This window comes from Pseudopipra pipra, chromosome 6 (genome assembly GCF_036250125.1).
Source record: "Pseudopipra pipra isolate bDixPip1 chromosome 6, bDixPip1.hap1, whole genome shotgun sequence".
NCBI lineage: Eukaryota > Metazoa > Chordata > Aves > Passeriformes > Pipridae > Pseudopipra > Pseudopipra pipra.
The window spans coordinates 27446695-27465876 of NC_087554.1; the positions used below are offsets into that span (position 1 = coordinate 27446695).

Here is a 19182-nt window from a genome sequence, read left to right on the forward strand (position 1 = left end):
GCATGCTGGTTTACAGTGCTTCATTTTGACATGACATCCTTAAGAAGTCACAGAGTACCTGGGAGAATTACTGACAGACAGAAAAGACATCCTTTTCTTACCTGCTGGTCTCTTAAATATATCTTATTTACTGGTAATCAACAAGAGAATCTGAAGATACTTCTCAGTGTTTCTAGGCCTTACCTCACATCTTAAATTAGAATCCCTCTATCCATAATAAAAGATTCAAACAGATAATAGAGAAAAATGTATGGGAGAAGATATTTGGTTGTCCATGTTTTGTAAGCAGGGCAACAGAGGCATAGAGCGTTTGGATGTGTCGATGTACTTAAACTTCTTATACAAAAAGTCTATTAACAGAGCTAAAAACTGAGCCCCCACATCCTGAGTCCTACTCCAGGGTTGTACATTTTGCTGATAATTGGAATTTTCAAAATGTCTCCATATCACTAAGCAAGACTTTCTCAGAAACCACGCTGTCCTCAGGATGAAGGACAAGGTCACAACAGTAATACTATTTCTGAGAATGCAGCATCATTTTACTTTGTCCAATCCCTTTGCGTAAGCTGTTGAATCATGGATCTTATCTTATAATTCAATTTCCATGATAGATCAAAGGTGATACTAAGAGAAATTAAATCAGCACTTCAAAAGATTGAAGGTGAGGTTTTGCACATACATGCAGTGTTTCATAGCTGTCAAAAGGAATAAAAATTAATTTGACCTTCTTTGCTGTCCTATAATATTTTCTATTCTCTGCAACCCAATATTACAGACTATGTGAGCTGAACACTTCTCTCCACTGAACTGGAAAATAGGCAGTGGTGACATCCATGTTTTTGAAACATCAAATAGAGTGAAATACAAAGAGATGGTGAGACTTTTATCTGTAGGATATTATGGCTTCAGCAAACTTCATCATGATCTCCCAAAAAGGAAGGAAAATGCAAAACAAGAGATGGATGTATGATAAAGGGATATGTAAAATTGTAGTTATTAGTGATGTGTCAAATTCATGAGACACACGTAGGAATATTAGGAGAAAATTCTTCAGAGGAAAGCCTCTGTGAATGTGGTCAACCAGGTAAGGGCTGGCCAAATATCACACATTTTCAGAGCACTTTGCATGTGAACTGTAACATATCATGTACTACTGTCTTCAGAAGACTTCTGTTAGATATCTTTCACTTAGGGGCAAGATATAACAATGTGGCAGATGTTATGATGCTCTGATGCTCTGATGCTGGGACATGTACACGAGATACCTCACTCAACTTCTGAGATGTGGCAGGGCTTTTTAGAGCAAAGAATTTAGAGGGACTGATGTGTAAGGATTTCAGCTCTATATTCTATGCATTTGTCATGGACATGGGATATAAACATCTGTGTATTAAAACTGATGTTAAGATATTTTTACACCTCTGAAACAGACAACTTGTCAGATAAATAATGTAAAGAAATGTAAAGGAAAAAAGCAAACAACCCAATAAACCTCTGAAATTGTAAATAGATATTCCGTGGCAGAAATTGCCTTTGATTGTGATTTCTTAGATAGTATGATTTACAGTATCTAGCACAATCAGGGTCTGAAACAGTAATTTAAGAGCTGTGTAATGTCAATAAGAAAATCTGATACTTACAAAAATCTGCCTGATGAGCATTTTTCAACTTTATGATTCTGACAGTGAGCAAGGAGTAAGGTGTCACTTCCTGCTGAAAAAAAAACAACAAAGGAGATATATTTTAAAGTTTTGAATAAGTGATTGTAATGACAACCAAACACTGAAAAGAATCCAAGTTCTGTTAAAGCTATCTCTTCCATTTGGCATCACAGCAAAAATGCAATAGGCGACAAAATGCACTTTCTCCATGAACTTCATTGACCCCTAAAGGGTATAGTTATCTAAGCATACAAACAGAAGATGTGGAAGAAGAGAGTGAATAGGAAAGTGGAGACAGAGTAAATAAGCCAAGAAAGTTCAGCTAGCTAGTTAGCTAGCTATATTAAATCATATACATGACCACTAGCATCCAATATGAAGACAAAATTCAGTGAATCCACAAATCAGGGATGTTTACATTTGGTTGGCTATTCACCAGAAACCTGTGTTGTGCTGTAGATCGAATCAAGGCCTATACAAAAGTTTCTGCTTTTAATACAATGTTTGGATAACCGGAGAGAGGAAAAAAAAGATTGGTCTTTTTACCTTTTCTTGCTTGTTTTTAAAAGAATCACTTTCATGGCAGGTAGGTGTCTAAGTGTTAGCACCTTGGGGAATATCTCAGGACATACACAGTACACAGCTTTGGACAAACATTTCCATCTTGCTTTGTGGGAACGCAAGTTTTCCTTACCAAATGTGCTTATCTGATTCATAGACGTGGAGTAGTATAATGAAGTACGTAGATTGGACTACAATCCTTAATTTCAAAGAAGGCTGTCTCCAATTCCTTGTTGAAGGTGCCAGGCCTGACCACCTTAGTCTGCAAAAGTTGTGACAATCATGTGTGCTTTATGGATTTTACATCTTCAGAGAACATGCTCATCATGTCCATTAGCAGCAGCTAGAGCAAGCAGGGTATTGGCAGAAAGGGGCAGAAAACAGGCAAAGCTTCATATGGCTGCAGCACATATGGCTATATTGATACCCTGGCTGCAGGAACAGTTGTAGAAGATTTATCAAAATAGCTGAAGTTTATAGAAAGGAAAGAGAGTTGCACCGTGGTTGTACGCAAGAGACTGAATGAAAAGGGTAAATCAGCAGTGGGGGTGGCTACCTGTATCACTGTTTACGAACAGAAGCAGACGAAAATGACGAATTTCAGGAATTTCAGACTGTATTAAGTAATAAGTTCCCAAGCTGATCTATGATTATACTAGGAACAGGTCTTGTTAAATAGAAGGGGTAACACAGAACGACTGCAGTGAACGTCAGAGGATGAAGTTCTGCACAAGAAAGAAAATGCAAACTCTGTCATATCCTGAGGTCAAACTACTGCTGCATGAAGAGCATTAATCTGCATACAAATACGTTATAAGCAAATTCTGAATTGGATATCTCCAATAAATGGAAAGATATAAATAGTATACCTACAAATAATATATATGTGAAAAAGTCACCTTGAGATAGTCAGGTTATGAAGTACTAAGAAATTTTTTTGAGGACTTCTGAGCAAAGCATTAATCAAAACAAAATGTTATGGCATTAAAATGAGGCAGATTTAGGAACAGAGAAGTGTTAGTTCGCAGTTCTAATAGCGAGGGTCTTTGGAAGTTATAAAATGATCAAATTTATCATGATGACACTTTTGGATTTGCAAAAAAAATATTCAGCCAAATAATACTCAAGGCACAGTACATATTGGTAGAGGCCTGATGGTAGCCACTAATATTCAGAAATTGCTCAAGGAGAAGTTGAGATAATGGCAGAAGACAAATAGCTCAGTAATTCTTAGTAAGGTAACCTCACAAACCACAACAACATGAAGAGGTGGCCAAAGAAAGAAGTTGTTGTGAAAGCTAATCACCAAAACTCTGAAAACATTATCTGAAGTAAATGGAGGAAGATGATGAAATAATTCAGAGATGTTATTTTCTGAGAAACTTCAAATAAAATAACTGGGATAAACTCCTGACTGAAATTAGACAAAGCACATACAGACATGCTGCTACTGTGACAAAAGTCAAAGACTGCTAAAAAGGTCGAAGTATAAGAAATCAATGACACAAGACAGTACATCAGCTGAAGTGTGTAAAGCATTAGACTATGAGGAATTAATCATGACAAAATTTGCTTAACCTCCCAAATAATTTCTATCACTATGAGAAGGAAAGACATGAAGGTCATAAAAGGAATTTGCAAAAAAAAATGCAGTAATTCTCAGGCTATGAAGTAATCCAATGAAGTGGCAAGACTGAATTTTTTCTAAAATGCTGGATAATTGAAAGGCATTTTAAATAGATGTTAGCCTAAAATAACCAGAAAGCTTTGCCCATGTGCTCAAGCTTTTTGCTGTGAGGTACAGAAGCATCACACTCAAAACAAGAGTGCTTAGTGCCAAATAAATGCATTCTCTTTATCAGGGTACAAGGGGTAGAATATCTTGTCTTCTGGGTAGGTGTATTCCAAAACTAAAACTGTTGCTCAAAGTTGTGTGTAGGGCACAGGATATTTTATAGGGCTGTGTTCTAAACAGGGGAAGTAACATCTCAACATTGTCAGGACACAGGCTGAGCCAGCTCCACAATATCTTTTCAACCATTATTGTTAGACTATTTCTCTTCCACCAACAAGGAACTACTCCATGTCTACTTACCTCAAACTGTTTTGTTCTGAGAAGAACAAACACTCATTGGGTTTGTCCTTTTGTTTCTATTACCTTCTCAAAAATAGTACTCAAATTAGAGAAACACATAAAAATTTTTGGCAGACATATTTCAGGAGAAACAATGGAAAGAGTTAAAGAAATTGCATTTAGTATTGCTGATCTCTTAGCCTTCTTTAATGGCACCAGTCCTTCAGCCAGCATTTTGGAACATGTGTTTTTAAAGATTGCCAGAGTTGTGTATGAACTACTATGACTTTGTAAGTAGAATGACAGAAACAGAAATAAATGTGGATTCTGCGAAGACACACTTTTACCAAGCACTGTTTGTGCGCTTGTGCATTGCAGCAGACTAAAGTACAGGCTATGGGATGAATGCATCACAGAAACCTCATACTTTGCATGCAAATGAAAACAAACTGATAAAAAAGTATGGTAGGGCTATATTAAGAAGGGAAAAAACCCAAAACACAATCAAACAAAAAACCCAAACAAAACATTAGAACATATCCAGTGTTTCTATGAAGAACAGTAAATTACGACACAGATTAGACAGTGTCAGAGATTATGCAAGGCTACAAACACCTCATTTTTGTAGAATCATGGTGAGAAAGTGGATAGGTATATTTGGTGTTACTGGAAGATAGCTTGGTGCAAAAAGAAGGATTTTATTTAAATTTTAAGAGCTTGACAAGGGAACAATAGGGCAGAGAACCCAATCATCCCAAATGTGCAGATTAGAAATTTGATTGAATGAGAACCAGGAGTTATTCCACACCTCCAGGAGGAGAGTTCTAAGCAGAGGCTGCATAAGAGAAAACCCAGTGTGAGCTGTGCGTGTAAACTGTGTACTAGGAGGAAATCTCACTGTAGTGCCCTAGAGAGTCCTATGAGAGCAAGGTACTGTTGATGCCAGCCGGAGCACACTCAACATTCAGTCATGGAACAAAGACCACGAGAGAGAGAATGGAAAAAGTGACTCAAGGAATTAAGAACAGAGGAAAGAGCTAGTGACGGGAGCCTGAAAGATACATTCAGTGTGTTTTGTGACAGAGAACATGCAGTCAGGCAAGTCATAGCTGATTTTCTCTCAGCCTGAGCCTTGTTCCCTGGGTCTATTCATTGGGTCAGAATGATTTATTAGCAAAATCCCTTATGCTATTTGGCTTCCCCCAAGAACATGATTACTTTAAGTTTGAAGGAATAATGAAAATACTAGTTTTATCTCCATATCCTCATCATTTTTGCTAGTTAGAAAAGGTTTTTCACAGCACACAGAACCAGTCTGTACCCTGAAATGTCATCCTCCACCCCTCAATGACATTCAGATGGCCATATTACAGAAATCGAAGTTCTTTGGAAACAAACAAACAAACAAACAACTTTGTTCTAGAAAATATTTTCATCCCCTCCTTAGGGCATAAAATGAAGAACGATGTTCTTTGATCATAATAATAATTTGAGGCACCAATGCCTTTGAAAAGAGCTAATTATTAAGCAAACTATTAACTATAAAGGAAATCTCTGAGATATCCTCCTCACAGAAGTTAATGAAAAATTACTTCCTATAATATTTTCCTGATGGCCAAACACCAGACATGAGAAATACTGCAGATAATTCAGAGAGCAAATAACATCTTCATGTAACTGAAGCTCAAGTCCCTGGTGCCATCAATGAAAGTCATACAACTAATAATTTTTCCCTCTAGTCATTGCAATAATACATTGAACAATGCTAATAAACTAAGAAGCAAATGTGCTGCCTCTGCTGATTATCATTTGTATTACCTTAAAAATCCATACCAAGTCATGAGCAACTCCTGATGCCCAGAATAAAGGAATTATTACCAAAAGTTTGAGAATCCACAGTACACAGATGAGTAAATCCTCTTGCAGTTCCCGCAAACAAAGATACGTCTGTGTACCATGAACCTCTGAATTTCTCCCCGCAATTCAGAGTGATGGGTAGACTGATCATCCTCCCTCAAAGGCTCATTGTTACCCTTGCAAAAGGTAACCTTGCATGACACAGTTCAATCACAGATGCTTTTTTTATAAGAAGGAAGGGTGACAGGGCCCTAAGTAATGTCATGGCTTTTTCTAGTTTTGCGGCAAACTGTTAAGGAATATGTATAACTTAATGTTTATCAGCTACTGTTTATCAGAAATCAAAAACTGATTAACATTCTTCTAGTTCTCTGGTTTCTGATTTTATGTCCAGCAGAATACTTTGGTGAGACTCTGCCTTATGTTAATAGTACTAACCTTGAGCTGAGATTATGCTTCTTGGTTTCTTGCTCTTTGCATTACTGTGTATCAGTTTTCATTGCATACACAGGTAATAGGCCAATATCTATTTTTTTAAATTGATAATTTCCCAAGGAAAATACCCTTTTTTTAATTTTTGGAAAGAAGTAATTATTTTATATAAGACAATGCACTAACAAATAATATCCAGTGATAAACTCTCCAGATTTTTGTAACTATTTATGATCTTCCTTTAGTATGTTTCGTCTTTCCTGTATTCATGTGTAAACTGCTTTAAGGCAAACTGGCAGTTCAGGAGTCCCTGAAAAAACTAAAGAGATGTTCTCTTGATTCCTTCATTAATTTTAAAATACAAAAGAAGTTTCACAAAGTTAGTACATTTTTCTGAAAATTTAGTAGTGGGGTATATTTGGCTTTGCACTATAGGTAAGAGACACAGCTAAATTTCATGCACAGCCCCAGGCATGTTTTTCTAAAACAAATCCAGTAATTATTCAGTTTATCACACAGCTATGCAAAGTTCTCTCAAACTCAAGCAAGTACTTGAATGTTTGAATTCACATTAAGGAAAGTTTTATACCCTCTTTACTTCTTCTGGGGCTTAATGTCTGCTACAAGCATATTATCCTTTCTAATAGATCTCTGCTAATGATTATCCTCCTGTTGACGATGGCAAGCCATGACTTGCAAAAATCCAGGCAACTACTGAAAACTATCCAGGAAACCCAATGCCAGCAAGATGCAGAAATTGGCCAGTTCAGACAAGCCTGTGCCTTTAATGCCAGTTTTTTACCCAGCTTTATTACATAGGAGAGAAGACATATTCAAAGCCGGGAGACAAACAAGGAGTGTCTGAGAATCTTTTCATTGTTAAATACCTGTGGATAGCAGACAGAACTTTCAGAAGTTCCCTTAGTAGGGAGAAATTATGACACAAATAATACATTAAAGCTGTGGGAAGGGTTCCATAGGCCCTATAACTCCCCGTAGGAGTTATGGCCACAAAATCCTTTTTTTATATTACTTTATGTACATTCAAAAATATATGCTGAATTATAACAATCTCTGTGTAAATGTAACAATATTAGTGGTAAAGAAGGGTTGGATGCTTTTGGCCATGGATATCCTAAAGCAAAACACAACTTTGGTATGAATACATGAAATCATTACAAAACCGCTAAGGAGATTGGGTCATTGTTTTCCCGAATAGCTGCTTTTCCTGCTTGAGTACACTCCCTTGCTGAACTTTAGCACACAGACACAGAGAGCAAATTGCGAACACCTAAATGACATGTCAGCTTTGGTTATGCTACTTTGCCGTTTACATCAAGTTTCACACCCCACTGGTAGTTTGTCACCCTTTTGTACACTAATTTCCATCTTTAGGAGCTGCCAGAATGGAGTTAATAAGAGATTGATTTGATCAATTAGTCTGATAAGGTTATGACATACATAATCAAAACGGTGTTTGCAGTTTTCTGTTGATTTGGAAGTCTGATTACACACAAAAAAAATTTAAAATACAGGTCTCCTATGGGCTATAGACACTTTAATCACACATCATTTAAGATGTCAACAAAAATAAGTTTTCTTTTTATTTAGAGTACCCAGGTTTTACTTTGAGGTAGCTTGACACAATGCCAGCTGCAAGTTAACCAGGAGCGGAGACAAAAATCATCACTGATATAGCTGCTACGTGGTTGATGCAATTAATCTCTGTCACAGGCCCTGCAAATATTGCTTAAGCTGTTCTTTTGTTGTGATGAGGTGCACAGTGAGCAAAGTGGGCATTTTTTCTGGAAACAAGTATTAATGTCCAGAACCCAAAGGATCAACAACACCCATGCTCTGACTCTCCAGTTCTGGCAACACTCTCTACCTGTTCTGGGTCAAAGCTCCATTAAATCCATAGAGATAGATATCATTAAAATAATGCCAAAGTCAGTCCCATTTTTACAGAAAATTGAGAGCATTTTCACTAAAGAATTTCTCTAAGGAATAAAACCATGAAAATAACACACTTTATGAAAATAGACAAAGGAATGGAATAAAAAAAATAATGGAATGGAGATGTTTCACCTAAAAAAATTTTTCTTTCATTAAATATTCCTATTTCTAAATAAGCATGTGAATCTTTAATAGCCAATTTTGGGGAAAAAAATATCCTACCCTTCTAAAAAATATTGGTTTAGTCCTGCATATTTCTGGTTTGTTGAAGTTGGTACCTTAGCATCATCGCTTGGGGCTATATAGTGCATCGTCCACTTTCTTTCTTCATTTTCCAAGAGTCTTGATTTTCTGCTTGAATGCTGCTGAGGGAAGAAGAAAAGAGGATGAAAAGGAGAGATGAAAAGATCAATTTTTCTACTTATTTCAATTCCTCAATTGAGATTGAATTGCAGAGTGAAATGGGCAATTCGCACCTCCTCATAGTGGTGAATAAAATTATTGTGCCAGGAAAGTGGCAGTGTGCTATATGGAAAGATAAGGACTCCAGTCCTTGTAGATGCAAATATCCAAGAAAGGACAGTCTTGTTTTCCTGGAGATTTATGTCCTACAGGTAACAGTACACTTGAACTGTTGTAGTCCAGGGACAAATCTGAATCAAAAACTCAGAGACTCCTTCCAGGCTAGTTCTGTTTTCCACTTACCTGAGGTAAGGCAGAGGTTGATGCCATCGAGATCGCTGCTACATTAAAAGAAGCTGCTGTGAATGGCACCTCAGTAGTAGGCTGCACAGTTGCCAGTGTCTCCTAAAACAAATTTACAGTCTTGAAGAATGTCAGAAGTTGCTGAACAGGTGTTTTATTCGATTGAGTCAGAGCTCCACCCTTCCATGATTTCTGAAACAGGAAAATTTCCCACCCACATTATTTGTTCAAAGAGCAGGTCTGCTGTAGGGTATGAATGTTCATATGTGCAGGTCTTGTGACTGAGCAGAGTGAACTGAGAGACCAGATGGTTCCTATCTGGGGGCTCATGGAAATGCAATAACAGCAATAACCTGATTGATTATGTGATAGAGATAATCTATGAGAAACAGCCTTACAATGATGTTCTAAAAGTGAGGACAACAATAGCCTAATAAACGCATCTACCTGTTTTCTCCACACAAAGACCCTGAATTCCATGCATGATGGCCTCCATAATAAAATATAAATTTAAAAAAGCCAACAATGGATATGATCACTAGAAAAAAGACATTTATGTATGAAGATGTTAAGAATTCTTCTGAAGGAATATTTTCCCTGAAAAATGCTGTTGCATCATGGTTTCTGTGTGTACAACTCGTTTTTATTGTAGTATTCTACTTCAAAAGAAATTAAAGAAGACTTGATAAGCTCCGTTTTTGTGCTCCCTAAACCCAATGTATCATTTTTTCAATTTGAAATGTGTTACTTATTTCTGGGCTTCACATATGCATCTTAACAAATTTAAATGAGATTTAAACATTCCACCTTGAAAAATCATGAAGCATTTCAACAAACAATGATGCCATTTTCTGATGCAAGAAACATCCAGATTTCTGAGCAACTTTATTCAAATCACCAGGCAGCTGGGCACTATTAGCAGATTATTGAAATTTAATGGACTGATTCTGTACATTTTTTTTTTTTTAAATCTCACAAGGATCTGCATATGCTTAGCACATCTCTAGGAAGCTCACTGATTAATTTTCTAATTCATTATGCAAGCATTATTAGGCATTATTAGTTTGTATTGAAAGTCCTCCCAAAAGATTAAAAGTAGTGCTGATGAAAGAACTTGAGATTAATAGGATGACAGGGCATGACGCTTCCTTTTGCAGTCAGGTATAAGTATGAAATCACAGCCGCTCTGACTGTGGCAATGAGTTTTGTACGAGGACCTTGTCTGACAGAAACTAGACACAAACCCAATCACTTCTAGCAGTTTCATTACATACTTTTCTTATATAAACTGAGGAATCAATAGGAAAAGCTGTTGTTACAAGAAGAAGACAACCTGATGATCTTATATGCAGTATTCCATCTTTCCAAAAGTTTGATTTCTTAGGTTTAATTTTGTATACTCATTATCTTCTTTTTTTTCATTGTTGTTTAATGAAATAAGCACATTTACTTTGCCAAAAATTTGCTTTGAACTTCCTTTCTCATCTTCATTGTATTGAAACTTTTTGATGGAACTGGAACTGCTTAATTGAAGCCAGAATTACATAATCTACAGCAATATTTTAAGGAGAGTCACATGCCTCTCCCATGCTTTGGCTAATGCTTTGCTTAATATGAGCACTTGTACTTCCGTAAAAAAAGTTTTAGAATCTGACTTTTTTTTTTCCTGTAAAAAGGGTGACCAGACACCATTTAGAGAAAATTAACTGTACACACGAAAACACACACATTTTCTGTTTCTTCTGCTACAACCTATTCGTATCCTTGAAAGAAATGCTAGAAGAGGTACAGAACCACAACAGAGGAATACTAGCTACAATTTTTTTGTAAATGTGCCCCACAAAGGTTATCAGGTTAACAGGTCTTGTTTCTGTGACGTATGGAAGCTAATGGGTGAGAGGTTTTTGCATGAGATCCTGTTTTCATTTCATATTGTCATAGTGTACCTTTGGTTTTAAGACAAAAGGAAATGAGGCAGGGAAAGAAGCCTCTAGCATCCTTTAGGAAGCTAACCAGGTGTTGCTTGTTGCCTAACAACTAACTTTTCTTTCCTGACTCAATCCTTCCACATATAAAATACCTGTTCTTTAAGCTCAAGCCAGAGGCAGCCAAAGGTACCTTTGACTCAGAGCTGACACTGGTATTGAATTTCCTAAATAAGTTCAAGGTTCAAAATTGCTTTTTGCTATGAAGCACTATTCCTTTTGAGGCAAATGTCCTTTTCACAAGGCATGCACTTAGGATACACTTGACTGTTAAGTCATCTAGAAGTTAGAGTAGAAGCTGATTGCTTGTGTTTCCTCTGTACTGAATGGAGGAAAAGGAAAGCATGGCAACTGCAAGTAGTGACTAAACCTCTCTATACTGGAATCTTCTGGAGAAGCCCAAACGTCCAGGTCATACTTGATGCCTAACTTCTGAATGTCTGAAGGTAGCTGGGGTGAATCCCACCCTGAGTAATCAGTATGTCCTCTTTAATCACTTGTTTCCAGAGTTACAGATGCTGAGAAACCTGACATTGAGGAACTTGGTTTTGTTGTTACCACATGATTCACCCTCTTGCAATGTGAAGCTGCAAAACACCCTTGGGCAAAAGCTCTATTAGCATATAAATAAAAAAATCCTCTCAGGGATTTATTCAAATAACAAAGAAGAGGTTTTGGGATTACAAGGGTGGCAGAGAATGCAAAATTCAATGTGGCAAGTATCAATACAAGTACAAACTTCCGGCCATATTCCAGTTCAGGATCACGTAAGGCCCCTGTGATCATGAAGTGGACAGTCTGACATGGGACTGCTGTTCATAAAGCACAGGCTGTATTGTGGTTGCTCATGTCCAGGTGCAGTAAGGGAGAAATAGTAAGCTTGGTCATCTGTGAAACCTCAGACTGTAATCTGTGCAAGTTCAGCAGCAGCTTTATACAAATCTGAGACAAGTTTGGGACAAATGGGGAATGTCAGAGGGGAAGATTGACAGAAGAGACTTCAACAACTCCCTAAATATAATGCACTCCTGACTTGTGGGGCAGAGCCCCAGTGGTCAAATAATACATTTAGTGCAGCTCAAGGAGCAGAGAAACTATGCTGGGCCACCGCTAAAATATTTACACTTACGGCAATTTTGGGGTACTTTGGGGTCTGTCTGTCAGCTGGTGAGCTACTAGTTAAATGCAGATCACCCAAAAGTGCTCTGCCTTGAATTGATTGTCATTTAAGGCTTTTTCTGCAATGACTTTTTTTTTCTGGACTAGTCTGATATGTCTAAGACTACAATAAACATGTTCTGAAATTACAACCAGTTGTTGAGCTAGGCCACTTTTAACAATAATGCTCAAAGACAGGTTGGATCAGATATAATTATTTAAAGATTTATTAAACTGACTGCTAAGGACAAACAAAAGATTAGATAGATTTTGTGGGTTTTTTTTACTTTTCTCAATCATTCTTGATGATCCCTCTCTTCAGAGGGAAGCTCTCATAGCTTCTCTGCAGCCTACAGACTCTTGTTTATGTCTCATCCCTATATCATGGGCTTTTGCACATCATATACTTCAGCACATCTTCCTCTCAGATTTTACAGACCACCTACTGGAACATAGGAGAAAGGGATGGTCCAGCTTCACTGAAAGCCCTCCTGGTGTATTCCTGATTAGTATCTTTACTAGAAACAGACATCTTCTACTCCTCAGGGATACAGCAAGACGAAGCTAAAGTTCATCAGTGTGATGCTTCAGACATTAAAAGTATATTACAAGGTGGCTCATCTGCATAACAGCAAAAATGTTCAAGTTCATGTCAGAAAATCAAGAGATCATAACAATCCCCATGACAGCAGTGGCAAATATCACTCAGAAGAATCAGGTTTTAATATGGCAATGGCTGTGAAACTTTGCCTGATCCCAATAGTTGCTGCTGGTGAGCCACATGCCCTTTATTTGAATAAGATAAATATGTATGTAATAATGAGAAATGTATACATATATATATTTATTTATAATTCAAATATAGATTAATAGAATCTTTTAGGCTTGAAGAGAGCTCTAAGATCATTAAGTCCAATCGTTAACCTAACACTGCCAAGTCCTCTGCTAAACGATGAAGGCATAAGGACAGAAAAAGTGAAACGGATTGATAAAATTTGAACCATAAAGTAAAATCAGCAGAAAAGGGAGTGTTTCTGTACACTAGGAGTACCATACTGCTTTTCGGAGGGCTCTGTATGCTCCTCCACATGACAACTATGAAGTACGGATATTTGTTGTTACATTTATACTAACTTTACCCAAACTCAGAGAAAATGTAAATACAGAAAATATTCCTAAAACAGTTGAAGAAGTACTTAATGTCCTGGACAAACACTGACAGTAGCTCAGATTTGAATGGTTATTTGGTCGGCTTATTCTTTCACGGAACATAATCTCTCTTCTGATCTGACTTGTAGAAGACCTGTGCTTATGCACAAGTACAATTTTTTTTATTATGGAGCTTAAATATTTGTAAGGCATGCCCTGCATGGATTCTAGTTCTTACCACCATCACCATAGTCTCCCATCAAACACTAAAAGACATAGGAACTGCTAAAGCAACTTATCCTAAAATAACTGGCTTCTAAACATTTACAGCTGTAGTAAGTTAATGGTATCTTAGTATCTTAATAAAATCAGCATGTGCTGATGAGGTACATCTTTGAGCTTGCTATTCTTGTCTAATATATGTCACATCATATGCTATCGCCAACTTCAAATTTCCAGTGTTCATTGCAGTTATCTCCAAGGGATAAAGTACATTATAAGAATCTAGTTCATACATAAATCTATTGGTCACCAGAGGGCATTTCCTGACTACAGAGAAAAATGTGGTTTCCCAAGAGGACTGTGATTTGAGAGTCCCAGACAAGATTAAGCGGACCTCAATGCAGGTGACAGGTTTGCCACTGATTCTGGCAGTTCCTCAAAGCCTTCCACATTGGCAAGGATCACTTTTAATTCCTCAGTGTAAAGGTGATCATGCCACCTTTCTGAGTGCATTGCCTTTTCAACCAAGAGAGGCACAGCTGGAGCTGTGTTTCCACAGACATCAGGAGATTCCTTTTATCAACAAGGTAATGACTCAGGATTTGTTATAATTCCTAACTTTTCTGTTGCAGAAGATGATAGTGCAGTGCCCTATGAGACCAGAGCCCACCTCTGATGCAGTACTGTGAGAGAATTAAGTCCTTCTCTCTTAATTAACCAAGAGGGACAGAAACAGGTGAGAGATTCTGCCCTAAAAGACACAGCTCCCCGCTCCTCCACAAGCTGGGGCATGTGGCTGTCGCCAGTATGAGAGCCCTGGTGAGAAAATGTGAGTTATATGAAAATGACATCCTTAGGTAAGGCATACCCAGATGAAGAAATACTCCCAGCCTCTGTGAGCATTTCCCATCCCACTTACAGGCTGAGGAGGAAGCACAAGATTAGGCGATATACTCACTCCAGCTCATCTTTCAGTGCTGAAATTCCTGGTGCGTCTTCCCTGTATGAGGAAGGCCTGGCTGTTGCAGAAGCTCTTGAATCCAGTATCTCTCCACATGTGCTGAAGCTGTGTTTCCATTGCCATGTTGACTTCAAGCCTCGTGACCCATTGTGTAATCTGAAGCCGTGCGCATGGCAGCCAATCTTGCCCTATATACAGTGCGTTGTCATTGGGAATATGAAGCGATAGCCTTTCCAGGCCACCTGGTATGTCATATAAGCAGTACTTAACAAAGCCAGGCTCTGTTGGGAGTCACGCAGACATCCCTCAAAGCTGCATTTTGTGCTATCTGAGCTATAACCCATGCCTCATACTAGCTGCTCATGGAACTTGGTCTCAATGATGCTACATACCTGACTCCATATGGATACAAAAAAACAATTCCATTTCTCAGGGTGTCCAAAAGGCTTCACAGTTGCCTGTGGAGCCAAGAATAGGAGAATTTAGGGCTGGTAGGCAAAAGAGTCTCACTGTCATTCCACAAGCTCCCACTGAATAAAATACAAACCTGTGCAGGAATCTAGCATGGCCACTTACTCACAAAAGAGCTGATCACAAAGATTAAATTATGTGAGCAGCTCCACATGGAAAGACTTTAAAGAAACAATTGCAAAACATCTTAAGGAAGTGTTTCAGTGTGTAAGGAAAGAAGCATTCTCCAGGAGATCGAGATAGGCAACTATGTAAGTACATCCTATTACATGCTAAATTAAATCACCATTGCAACATGATACTGTGCTGAAACTCACAGACATCAAAGACAAACGTGACTCTTAGGTCAGGTCAAGAAAACACAGATTAAAGAAAGACAAATTTGTAGTGGCAAACGTTGCTGAATATCCATTATAATAAATGTAAGGGAGACACGTTACTAAAGCAGTTCTTGCATGCAACTCTCACATAGTTTTGATATTTTGATCCCATGTGATGCAACGACTGAAACCTACACAGATCACATTGCACAGATACAACATGAAAAGAAAATGAGTTATTCCCTGTATTTCCACAGGTCCAAAGCAATTATAAGCTCAGTCTGGCTGTTGGTAAATAAACTTGTGATTGACAAGGAGAAATCTCTATTGCTTTGGAGGCTAAACATTGCAGCTTCGTGCTAAAAAACAGTGGGAAAGGTCAGGAAGAGCTAAAAGATGTCTCTGAAGATGTAACAATTTTTTCTGCTGCAGGTGAGGAAATCTCAGTGTTATGATATGAGCTTTCCCAGTTTTGCTATTTTGGTTGAAAAACCTAGACTTTTGCAGAGTTAATAAGAAGGCAGCAGCTGGATGTGAAATGCACAGTACATGGGAAAATAGAAAATATAAGGCTTTCAACATAAACCAAAATTTAAAGAATATAGAAAAAAAATAATTTCCAAGAGTGACATTAGGAAGCATATCTATACATACGTATATGTGCAAATATAAAAGAAATGTATATGAGTTGAAAGCAAAATGCTATCAAAGGTCTGGACTTAATTACTTCATATAGAAAGAAAAATAATTACTAATTATGCTGCTAAGGTAGGAATATTAATAAAACATTTTTATTCCATATTCAGAAAGAAATCACTTTACGTTTCATCAACGAATATGAACTGCGTTACAATGCATAGTCATATAACACATATTAAGACTGAACAGAGATCATTCTTACCAATTAGTGCCTAAAGTACAACCTAAGATTTTTGACTGTCTATGGTTCAGATATTTTAATTCTTAGGTTACCACATAACTGCAGAAAGACAAAAGAAAGTGAATATTGTGCCAATTTTCAAAAGTAGCAAGAGGGATATGGTAATGTGCCAGTAGTTTGTTTACCCTGGCTGCCATTGTCATAATGGGCCCAATATGTGACTAATTAAAAACCAGTTATCAGATATTACTACTCCTGGTTCTCTTCTATTTCTCAAAATGTGGGCTGGCAGCCACGCACACCAAATGCTCCATCATTCCTGAAGTAGTTAATAGCAATACTTATTTTAAGTCAAGAGTTTTTTCGAGTTGAACACATTCTTAGCATTTATGTTTCATACATTTTGTACAGCATTTGTTAATATGCATGTTTATATTACATATAGCTTTCAGCATACATAGCAATTATACACTGAAAACTACACTCAGGGAGTATTTTCCCAAAAAAAGACTGTTGATATGTAATTACTTGGCCTTAGGCCAGTCATTGACTAGTACAATTTAATGTCTGGACAGCAGGTGGTTCCACCCAGACTTATTCCATATATGTATGTGCTATGTGTGTGTGTGTGTGTATAAAAACACCAGGGGAGATTTGAAGCAAAGATTTTATGTCTGAAACCTTTGCACGAAGGCAGAAATGAGGTACACACCTCACTTGCATATGAACTGAATGCCTAGCCATATGGTTCAGTAAAGAGCTTAATAAACATGGAAAATTTTTAAAAGAGCAGGGAAAAAGGGCAGGAAAGCTGTTAGAAGTTGATATTAATAAAGACAGATATAATTGTGTCTTTCTTTTTATTTTCCTTTTTTTTTTAATCTATTTCTATTAAGCTTTGGGAAAGTCTTGCTTATATTGGGATTATGCACAGAAATTCTTTTTTACTTATCTTAGTATATGTTGTAGAGGTAATGCTAGCGTGTTGCCAAAACTGATGTGTGGTGTCCTATGAATGTACATTTCATCTTGCAAAGCAGAGTACTGAATCTGCCTCTAAGTGACCAGAGTGCAATGAAGATGCAAAAGATGTCAAAGCAATTACAGGAAGTTCTACCAGTAAGGTGCATGGGATAGTAAAATCGTGATGCAAGGTAACTGCATGGAAAAGAAATCTTTCTGGAGTTAGCACTAGCCAGGGGTTCCCTGAAAAGTGATGATCAATTTTGGTAAGCCCTGAACCATCTCTGGAAGCTAGTCAGTAGGAAGTAGTGTTTTTCAAGACAAAGAAGGAGATTTGTTCTATCCTGCAATAGTAGATTTTTTTACTAATAGTCTATTGTGTAAAGATTGAAAAGAAAGTATATATTACTAAGGTTAAGAATTTGTTTTCTAACTGATTTCAGAATTAGTTCTCAGTGAGAAACATGTCTGAAAAAAGTTTTCTTCTGAGGAATTTTTAAGAGTTTACCAGTCTCAAACTCTATCTGTTTTTGTGAGTGTTTTAGAAATAAACAAGGCACTCTGACTGCCAGATTTGCAGTAGAACAAAGATTGATGGAGTAATACCGAGGACAGGGCAATTATAGAGAACGATCTGACCTGCTTGATAAACTGACCTGATTAACCACGGTAAAATCTAATGCACTGAAGTGCAAAGTTATGATTAAAGAAATGTCAAATATATGTTACAATTTACTCCCCCCTACAAAAGGGAAGAGTGTACTGTGGAAAACACTAATTCACCAGCTTATGGAAGACAAACAACTTGTCAGAAGTCTCTAAAGGTAAATGAGGACAACTGGATTCTGTATATAGAAACTAGTAACTCATATGTGAGAACAGAAGAATAACAAAACAATGTTGATCTCAGTGTATAGCAGTAGTGGAAAGGGTACTGAAGTCTACAGTTGATAAAGGGACAATGAAGAGTTGAAGGGAGTGCAAAAACAGAGATATAGCTGGATATAGCAAATAAAAGGATTTTTGTAATCAGAACATGAATGGTTGAATCTACTGGTTTGACAAAAAGAAAACTGTGATATAAGGTTGGTATATTTTATAAAATTGATCCTAATGAAGAAACAGTCATTATGAGATAGCTTTTAAATTACTAGGAAAATATGTAACATATGCTAATGTCTGGGCTCTGGCTAAATTAAATGAGGATGGAAACAAGGTGCATACTTACTGCTGGCACTACAATGCACCTCCATAAAATGTGGTGACTTCACCATTCCTGATATTTGTAGAAGAAGAGGGATCCATTTTCTTCAAGATAGTCTTTGGTCAGCCACAGGTGATCAGGATTAACATTTAAGTAGCTGCATGGCAGGTAACAGGTCTGACATCTAGCAAGTCTGACAAGATGATCTGATGGTAATTCTGGACTTTATAAGTCATGGAAAGAAATAAGATACATGTATAATCTAGTGCAAATACAAAACTGCATTTGCTATTTTACTTTGTTTTTCCATGGCATAGTAGGAGCTAATCAGAGCTAAACAATTCAAGAGCTCTGTGCTATAAAACAGACTTACTAAAGAAGTGCAAGGTCGTAGGACCATTTAGCAAGCAAGACTGGGAAAGCCCAGAAAACTGTCCCCCAACATTTTGCTAAAGGCTTATCATGTACTTGCAAACAAGGAGTGCAAAGGCAAAGGATGCAAAAACCTAAATATCACTCTAGGCTTAGTTTTAGCCTGCAAAAGCTTTGAAGGCCTTCTTCACATCTCCTAAGACCTTTCAACCTTATTTATTGCCTTATTTCAACTTGTTGAAATTCTTCTT

At 37.3% G+C, this 19182-nt stretch overlaps 1 pseudogene; it reads right to left on the reverse strand.

Annotated features, from left to right (window-relative positions):
- Positions 1–12017, reverse strand: part of LOC135416730 (cytosolic phospholipase A2 epsilon-like) — a 36623-nt pseudogene extending 24606 nt beyond the window's left edge.
- Positions 12018–19182: the final 7165 nt, after the last annotated feature.